The sequence below is a fragment of the Zonotrichia albicollis genome, chromosome 9 (genome assembly GCF_047830755.1).
Source record: "Zonotrichia albicollis isolate bZonAlb1 chromosome 9, bZonAlb1.hap1, whole genome shotgun sequence".
Taxonomy (NCBI): Eukaryota; Metazoa; Chordata; class Aves; order Passeriformes; family Passerellidae; genus Zonotrichia; species Zonotrichia albicollis.
Genome location: NC_133827.1, coordinates 32,956,457 through 32,965,941, shown reverse-complemented (window position 1 = coordinate 32,965,941; position 9,485 = coordinate 32,956,457).

Genomic DNA, 9,485 nt, shown 5'->3' with positions numbered 1-9,485 from the left:
TTTTTCCTTTGCAGAGCCAAACTCAAGTTTTACAGCAATTGCCTTGTATATTTGTAGCCGTGATAAATGGCTCCAGAGTGTGCCAGCGGATTTTTGCTGCCCCTTTTCAAGGGAAAATGGTTTCAAGGGAAGAGTTGTTTTTCCTTTCCTTCACACAGCCATGGGATGGGGAAAACTGCTGCAGTGTGAGTTTGGCAAAGCCCTTGTGAGCCTGGGAATGAGCAGTCCCTGTCTAGGGCTGGGCAGGGGGGCAGGTTTGGGCTTCCCAGCCATGGATGCAGCACAGCAGCCTCTCCCAGCAAGATCCCAGCCTTTGTTAGGGGAGGAGGGAAGCAGGAAAATGTAGATGGCAGGAAACTGTGCTGGGTTTGAGCTTAGGCTGCTTTTTGAATCATATTTCATTTGTTCCCCTTATTCCAGGCTGGTGGTGGTGGTGAAAAGCCAACACATAGTGCCTGCAGATGGTGATGGGCAGGGACATAGACAGCAAGAAATCACAGAATCATGGAGTAGTTCAGGTTGGAAGGGATCTTTGAATGTTTCTAGTTCAGCCCCTAGTGTGTATATGTAGAATTTGATTCTGCTCCTCAGGAACACCTCTGGGCTCAGTTTTTAGGCCCAGATCAGAGGCAGCCCCTCTTCCTGGCTGGCTCCTCAGTGGATTCTCACAGCAATCTCTCAGCTCCCAGGTAGGCACTGGGCAGGGCAGGGCAGGGTGGGGAGCACAGCCCAGCCAGGGCCCTGGAGGAGCTCAGGTGCAGCTCTGGGAGCTCAGGCTGGCTCAGCAGTGCTGCACTGGGGCTGCCACCTGCACCAGGGACAGTGTCCTCCCTGTCACAGCAAACCCAAGAGCCCTGCAGGGGTGAGGCCACGGGCAGGGAAGTGATGGGGCCCTTGCACCCCACCTCTCTTGGGGCACACGGGGTGGGAAACACCAGAGCCAGAGGGACAAAGGGCATCTCCAAGAAGTGAAGGACTGTGTATGGTCCTGTGTAAGAAATCCCACTGGATTTTCCACCTGGCAGTCCTGCTGGCAGGGTGAGGGGAAGGGCACTGTGCATGGCACCACTGCCCTTCCCCACAGGCCAGCAGGGGCGATTAAAGCCGCTGGGCACCTTCACAGGCATCAGCTGGGGCAGGGTTAAAATCCCACCACAATGGGTTGGAAGAGAGAAAGCTTAGCCCACATCTTCTCCTGCAGCAACTGTGATTGCTAAAGATGGTAGAATTTATGTCAGAGAAGCCTGTGTGATGCTTAATTTTGTTCATAGGGACACTTTGGTTAAAAAATGAAAGCGGACTGTAAGTGGACTGAAGCCGGCTGGATGGCTGAGCTCTGAGGCAAGGGGGCTGCTCACAGCTGGCTGTGAGTGCTGGCAGGACTGAGGGATTGGGCTCAGGGCACTGACCCTGAGGACAGCAGTCTGCAAGGGCTTTCCTACAGCCCCACAGGCCACGCTCAGAGCCCCAGCACACACAGCCCAGGGGCTGCCTGGTGCCCTGGCTGGGATGTGGTGGATGAGGGGGCATCAGCCCTCCAGCTCTCATTGGAGTGCAGCAAATTCCAGAGTGAAGAGGAAGGCTGGGAAGGCCAGACTGGGAAAAGGTAACTTTTATCTGGTGTTCTGTATATTAAGGACCAGTGAAAGTGGTCCCTGACCAGTCCCTGTTGTCTCTGCCCAGGCTTCTGAGGGCAAGGGGGAATGCCTCCTTATGAACCTTGGGTTTTTCTGTAAGGTCAGCTCCTCTTCAAATATGGTTTTCAGTGTGTTTACTTGTGCTAAGGACTCCTCTGTGTTACAGCCAGGAAGGGAACAGTAGCCACTCCTGGCTCCTGCATTGCTCCATGCCCAGATGGCACTGCCCTCCCTCCTGGCTGAATCTCTCCAAAGTAAGTTTGAATGAAAACAAGTAAAACTCGAGGTATGGACCCAAGCTCAGGGTAGGCTCCAGCTGTCTCTGCTGCAATGTTATTGCAGTGGCAGACTTTAATTACGTGGGTTTATCACTCTTTGTGCTTATCAGGGCAGCCAGGGCGAGTTTGTCTCCTCAGTTCAGGACTATTTAATGTGGCACATTGGAGAAAGCTGTCTGAGATGACTGGGAGGCCAAACTCATCTTTCTTGTTATCTCTCCTGGGCGGGTGGAGTGACTGTGTCACATTAATGACCATCTCACATTGAGGATGCTGGGACTGAGCATGAGACATCCCCTCCTGCCCACCCTGGAGCCTGCACCAGGCACAGGCGGCTCCAGCTGGCCCTGGGGCTACCAGCCAGGTCAAAAGCTGTATTTCACACAGCAATCAGCCTGGGGCTGCAGGATGGGAGCACACAGGTTCCCAGCAGGTATTTGGCAGAGATTGATGAACTGGTTCTCCAAGATCGTCTCCATGCCCTGGCAGTGCCTCAGGGGCAAGAGCTGCCAACAGGTGGCAGAAAATGGAGACACAGACATAGATCTGTTTGTCCTCAGTTCCTGTGCCTGGCCTCTTCCAGGACAGATGATAAAAACTCCTTGCTGCCTGAGACCTGCTTGTATCAGCTTCCAAAGAAGCTCAGCAGCACTGTCCTCCTTCATCCCCAGGCAGGGAATGTTCCTTGGAGGGGGAATCCCTGAGGGGCTCCCATGTGTCCTCTTGCATGGCAGCAGCCTCAGCACACACAGGGCTGTCCCCTCTCCAGACAGACCTGACTGTGCCAGGCACCTGCTTTTCAGTGTCCTGCTTGCAGGGAGAAGCACGAGCCCTGAGCCCATTTCTCCCTTCCTGGCATTTCCAACCACCCCCATGACCCCATCTCCATCTCCATCCCCATTCCCATCCCATCCCATCCCATCCCATCCCATCCCATCCCATCCCATCCCATCCCATCCCATCCCATCCCATCCCATCCCATCCCATTCCCCCTCCTTGTCCATCTCTGGCCCAAAGCACCCCCTCCCCTGCACACCAACCCCTCCAGCACATGGCTTGTTTAATTCCTTTTAATTTCTCATCCCTTGCTCAGAGCTGCTGGGGCCAATTTGCTGCTGCTGTCACCAGAAGAAAATCAAGTTAATGACAAGAAAGACATGATAATTTAGGAGACCCATCAAGCCTCAGTGCTGTATTAATAAGGAGCAGGAGGATATTGCTGCTGCCTGCTCTGCTCTTATCTCCCACACCTCCAGCCCCAAGCAATCCTGGGAGCCAGCCAGCAATGCCAGGCTCAGGATGACTTTTTTGCCCCTCTGGTGTTTTCCAGTGATTTCTGCTCTGGCTAAAGGAAGATCCACATCTCTCTACAGCTCTTCACTTCTCCAAACTTATCCTGGCATCAGCTCCAAACCTCTCTGTATTTCAACAACCGCCCTGCACAGATGGAAAAGCAAATGGTTGGAGCTGGGTTTGGTTCCTATTTTTCCGTGGCAATCCCGGCCGACAGGCGGTGAGTCCATCTGGCAGGACCCTGAAACACAGCAGCAAGTGCTGTGCTCCAGCATCATCTGCAAGATGAGGGCTGGGTGAGGACTCCTTCAGCCCTTCCCATGGAGCAAGGGAGATAGATAAGATGCATTTCTACTGATTCAGTCAAGGATGGTTGAATTAGATGTACAGCAGCAAAAAGCTAAAAGAAAGAAAACACAGTATGTGGTAATAATAGGGCTGAAAAGCACCCATTTGCACCCAGTGGGGTGGGGTGAGTGTGACAGGAGGATTTAAAGGTTTTTCTTCCTAGTGTGATTTTTGTCTCTGTGCTGATTGTCTCTGGGCAGACATAGCCAGGAGATATAACAGTTTAACCCTATTTCAAAAGCCAGTGGTTGCAGTAGGAAAACACCTACCCTTGGAGCTGAGATTGCTCTGAAGGGTGGGCAGCTCCTATCTTATCTGTCTGTATCTGTGAGCATCTCCTCAGTTGTTGGGAGGAATTCTCTGTGTCTTCTTGCTGCCCCTCCCAGCTCCTGGCCTGCTTCCTTGCCCCAGGAGTTCAACATCTCCCCAGCCCAGCAGCTACAGACCTGAACAGGTCCTTTGCTAACACTGGTACAATTTTATTCTGCAGGTGTGTGTTGGGAGAGGCTGGGGTCAGCAGTGAGGCATCCTCTGCATCATCCATGGTTTTCTCTCCAAACCTACTAGAAACAGGTTTGGGGGTCTTCAGCCCCATTCAGGATGTCCCAACACTCAGCTTTTCTGTCACAGTGGTGATTTTGGTCACCGTGCTTGAGACAGAAATTGGGAGAACAATTTAAAACAACAGGAGAGACCAGGCCAAGCAACCTGGGATCCTTTTGCTTTAATACCCAGAGGGAGCCAGAGCATCTCCAAGCACAGACATGGTCCTACTGCAGTCCTGCTCTGCTCCCGCCGGGTCCCCTCCCCGCTGGTGAGGGCAGGTCCCCTCCTGAGCACCAGAGGGGGTGACTCATTCTGACCTGTGACCTGAGCTCACAGGTCACCCCACAGCAGCTGCCTTTGGTACCCGGGACACTCATGAGCGTGCTGTGGCCAGAGGGCACTGTTGGCATCCTCAGGACCTTCTGCTCTAATTGTCCCCCCTCCAAGAGGCTGCTCTGTGCCCTACAAAACCAGGCTTATCCCACAAGAGAAGGATTTAACTTTTTTCCCAGAAAACAACCAGGCATTTTGCTGTGAGCCCCAGGTTGCTGCTGTACCTCTGACCCCCCTGTTCACTGCCTTCACCCCAGATCCAGTGGTGGCAGGAGCAGGATCCCCTTTCTGCAGGTGAGAGCAGCAGAGGTCAAAAGATGGATCCTGATTTTGTGCCCCTTTGGTCTGAGGCACTGGGCAAAAGAGAGTGGCTCAGTATGAGTGAGCAAAGTGTGACTATTCCTGCTCGGTGCATTTCTGCACCCTCCAGCCATTTCTGTGCTAAATGCACCTTTCAGTACCAAGAGGGTGAAGCTCAGGCTGCACAAACCCTGCAGTCATGACAGTGCAAGTACAGCTTGGTGCTCTTTTAGACTCACCAAGGTTTGTCTTTAGCTGCTTTTCCAGCAAAGCAGGTGTCAGGCAAGGACCTGGGAATGGTCTTGTCTCATCTTTGAGTGTTAGAAGCAGGAACAGCTCTTGACCTCCTCACACTTGGACAGTCTGCAGGACCTTTTCAATTGCCCCAGCCTGTTTTTTGGCCAAGGCTTTGTCAGGAGATGGTTGGTGAGACCAAGCTCTGTGTTAACCCCTGCACTGCTGCAGGTGTTCATGAGAGCCCAGGGCAGCCCTGGACAGAAACTGCCTTTGTCCTCTCTGCACAGGCTGCCTTCACCCACAGTGTGATGGGGCCAAAGAAAACCCATTAAAACAGAGAAATCTGGCACCATTGCAGCTGGAAATGTTTAGACTTTTCCTTAAATTTCCCCTTTTTCTTCTGGACCTTTCTCCCAGTGAAATCTCCTTTTGCAAACAGGTTTGCTCCCTCCCAGGCTGTGGCTCATCCACTTGGGATCTTTTATCGCCTTCAAAGTCTGGAGGAGGCTGGCCCTGCAGCAGGAATCACTTCGTGTGGAGCAGCTCAGTTTCCCTGGGAGTGATACCCAGAGCAGGGTGAGATCAGGCTCAGGATGAGCCCCAGCAGGTGGCAGGGCCAGTCTGGGCACTCCCCAGCCCAAAGGCACAGGGTGATGCCACCTGCACCAATTTCAGCATGTTTGGGCACGAGGCTGAGAGGCTCCAGCCCAGAGGGTGCAGGGTTTGGCACCCATAGTGGGGAGGATTCATTCTGCTCCTGAAAAAGGGAGCAGAGCAAGCCCTGCTCCACAGCACAGCCCCCAAGCTCTGCCCATCACTGCACAGGCACATCCCAAAGCCTCAGAGCAAAGGAGTGTGGAGACAGCAATGTGTTCCCTTACCCTCACAGCATCCTCAGGAAATGCTTCTTTCCTAATAACCCAACAACAAACCCTTACTGAGGCTGCTGTACACACATATGTACCAACATAACTGTGTATTGTCAGTCTCAGAGAGGCTTTCCTAGAGGAAATGCAGCAGCTCACCCAGCCAGGGCTGCCTTACCTGAGTAGGTGAGACACTGGGAGCACCAGTGCTCCTCCTCCCCAGGCTCAGCTATATCCAAGCACCAGAGGCACCTTCTTCCTCATCCCTGAGGCTGTAAAAAAGCACCTTCCCTTCTTTCTTTCCAGACTTATTTTTTTTAAGACTCTGTAAAGAAATATACTTAGAGAGGTTCAATTTCCAACCATGAATCAAATGTCTGGGAGAATTGCAACCTCACGAAGATAAATCAAGCTACAAACAGTGCTCAGAGGTTATTTACCCCACTGACAATGACTGTAAAATCCACTTTTTCCAGTCGGCAGTGTACCCAGGGAGCCTGTCCTCCCAGACAAGGCAGGAGGTGCCAACTACTTGTAAATTATATTCCTGGACCTTTTATTGGGCAGATGCTGCATTATTGGACTATGGCACAGGGCAGAGAAAGTAATGAAGGCAAATGGAGCAGAGCCACCAGAAAAACAAATCAAATAAGGATTTGACAGCATGATCTGTACTTGAATTTGCTCAGAGAAAATTGCAAGTGCTTTTGGTTTTCATGCTGCGGGTCAGGAAGGGCTGTGTGGCCTCCCCTTATCCTTGGGCAGGGGGCTGTTGACACGGGTTGGAGAGCTTAGGTGGAAATTTTGCCTCTGGTGGCTTTTTAGGCCATGTCTGTGTCCCTGAAGTGGCTGCAGGTGGGGAACCCCAGCGTGCCATGGCTGGAGGGACAGCACCTCGATCCTGGGGAGGTGTAAGGAACTCAGCAGAGGATGGTCTTGAGAAGGATTGCTCTGTTTGCGATGCTACAGGTCCTTCCTTCCTCCATCCTCTATAAATGGCCCTTGAGCATCCCTCCTGTCCACGGGACGTGGGATTCTGGCCTGTGCTGGGCTCTGAGGTCCCTGCAGGTGGGAGGCAGTGCAGCCTCCATCCTTCACTGGTGACACCTCCCCTGGGGAAGGGCGCTGTACCCACCAGCACAGCACGCTCTGAGCGCTGACTCTGCTGCTCCCAGCAAGCAAATCGGCCTCTCCAGCTTGGAGCAGTGCTCACTCAGCTCACTTCCATGTGCTTAGTGCCAGGCAATGTGTAGGCTCTGCCCTGTGCTCCACATCATGTGCATAATAAACAGGCTAAAGCAGACGGCCAATTACTGGGAATGGAGAGCCCGGCAGGAGGCGGGCAGACGTTCTCTGCCTTTGCCATGGCTTGTTATCAAAGGCTTGTACTGCTCAGATTCATCTTCCTGATCCCATGGCTGACAGCATCCCGAGCTGTGCTGGGGGCAGCACTGATGCTCAGACTCCCCTCCCACTGCCATGGCCGGGGCATTTCCCTGGGGTAGGGGCTGCCCCCTCCTCCATGGTCCTTCTGGCCCTTCCCTGCTCCCTGGGATGACTCTCACTCCTGAGGCTGTCACGGCACTAATTCAGTCCCTGAGGTTTCTCACTGTTGCTCCCATCCCGTGTAACTCTGGTGCTCCTCAGGAGCAGCTCGTGCCCCTTCCCAGCCATGATATAAGTGATTATTAATGCATTAGTGTTGGGCTGCTGAACCATAATGTCTTTATAGTCAATAGCATTAAGCATTTAATTACCCAGCGGGATGAATCGATGAGCTGCTTTCTTTGCTCCACAATTAAAACTGAGCAGGAGAGATGCAGTGCAATTCTTAGTGTAATTTTCTGTCTGCTTTAAACTTCCTCTGCCTTTTCGTACACAGAGAGATGAGCTGATGGCTTGCACAGGATGGGAAGGAGAGGACTTTTCCCCAAGAAACCATGTTCTTGCCTCCCTCCCAGGATGCAGACATCATGATCACAGCTTGCCCAGCTAAATGAGACACCACTGGATCATTCAGGACTAGGTTTTTCAGGTCTGAGGCACCAACAGTGGGGAAATTATTGCTCTGAGTCTTATTTTTAACTTGGTAATAGGAAGTTTCAAAGCAATGGTTTCATCTCACATCCTGCAAGTGGGAATTTCTGTGGTGAGAGCTGGTAAGTGAAACAGCCCAGTGTGCTGCTGGGATGAGGCACAAACAGTCTCAGAGTGGTCTGGGCTGGAAAAGCACTTTCAGCAATTACTTTTGACCTCCTTTTGGTGGAGCTTGCTGCAGGGGAGCAGATGGATGGTGAGATCTGGATGGGCTCAGTCTCCCCGACACCCAGGCTCTGACCTCCCCCAGGCTCACAGGTGCTCTGTACACCTTGACACCTGCCCAGGCCCCTCAGCTCTGCAGGCACAGTCAAGTGCAAAGTAACCCTTCCCAAAAAGCTCAGCCCATGGCTGGACCATGGAACCATGAGAGCCCTTGGGGTGGCTGTTCCCTCCCAGCAGCAAGCTGGGACAGGGCCTTTGCAAATTCCATGGATGAGGCTCAGTGGGCAGCTTTAACTGGGAGAGCACAGGACAGAAGCTCTCAGGGGGAATGATAGAACATTTTCCACTGAGCTTAAGAAGCCAGCCAGCATTTCCCACTGGCACTGATGCCTGTTTCCTAGAGCAGTTTTGGCTCTTGCTCCCTGGCAGAGGCTGGGACATGCTATCTGGGGACACATGTGTGTTTGTGTGTGTGGCTCTGCTCTCCCTGATGTTATTTGCCTCTGTTCTGGTGCCAGAGGTGAGCACATGGGGCAGTCCCAGATTCACCATGCCATGCTGCCCACTGCCTTTGCTGAGGATGTCTCCCAAGCAGGGATGAGCTCACCCCCTCACTCAGATAAAAACACAAAGATAAACTGATATCACAGAATGTTCTGAGTTGGAAAGGACCCAGAAGAATCATTGAGTTCAATTGTTAAGTGAATGGTCTATATGGGGATCAATCTGGTGACCTTATACGGGGAGTGAGGAGAGACTCCTGCTTTTCCAGTTTGAACTCAACAAAGATTCAAGTTTTTTTTTTTTTTTTCTTTTTTTTTTTTGATTGAGAAGGGAAAAAAGGGAAAAAAAATCCCCTGGTTTGGGTTTGTTCCAGGCAGAGCGTCTGCCTTGCACTGGCCTTGTGCCCAGGAGCTGCCGTGAAATGGAAATAGCCCAACACAGGCCTGGGAGCAGAGGGAGCTTCCAGCAGGTGAAATGGGAACACAGACAAAGCCCCAGGTCGCTGCTCCATGGGGCTCGACCAAGGGGCAGATGTGCTGAGCCACAAGAGTGTGCAGATGTTTTACCTGAATGCCTTGACAGCCATCCCTGGAGACCCAGTGCTTGTCTGGATTCTATTCCCTATTGCCCCAGCTCTGGGAGATGAATAGGATGCACAGAAATGCCCATGCAAAGAGGAGCTTCCTCCTCTGGACTGTCTCCACAGAGGTCCTGGAAAGCCTTTCCAGATGCTGCAGGGCAATGTAGGAAGAGTTGCATGCAAGTGTGATGTGCTCTGGCTGCTGGCCTGGCATTGCTGAACTGGGATCACCTGTAGCTTCCCTCCAGATTGACCTCCCCTGGCTTATAAAGGATTTGCATGCATTGCTTTAAACGCCTTC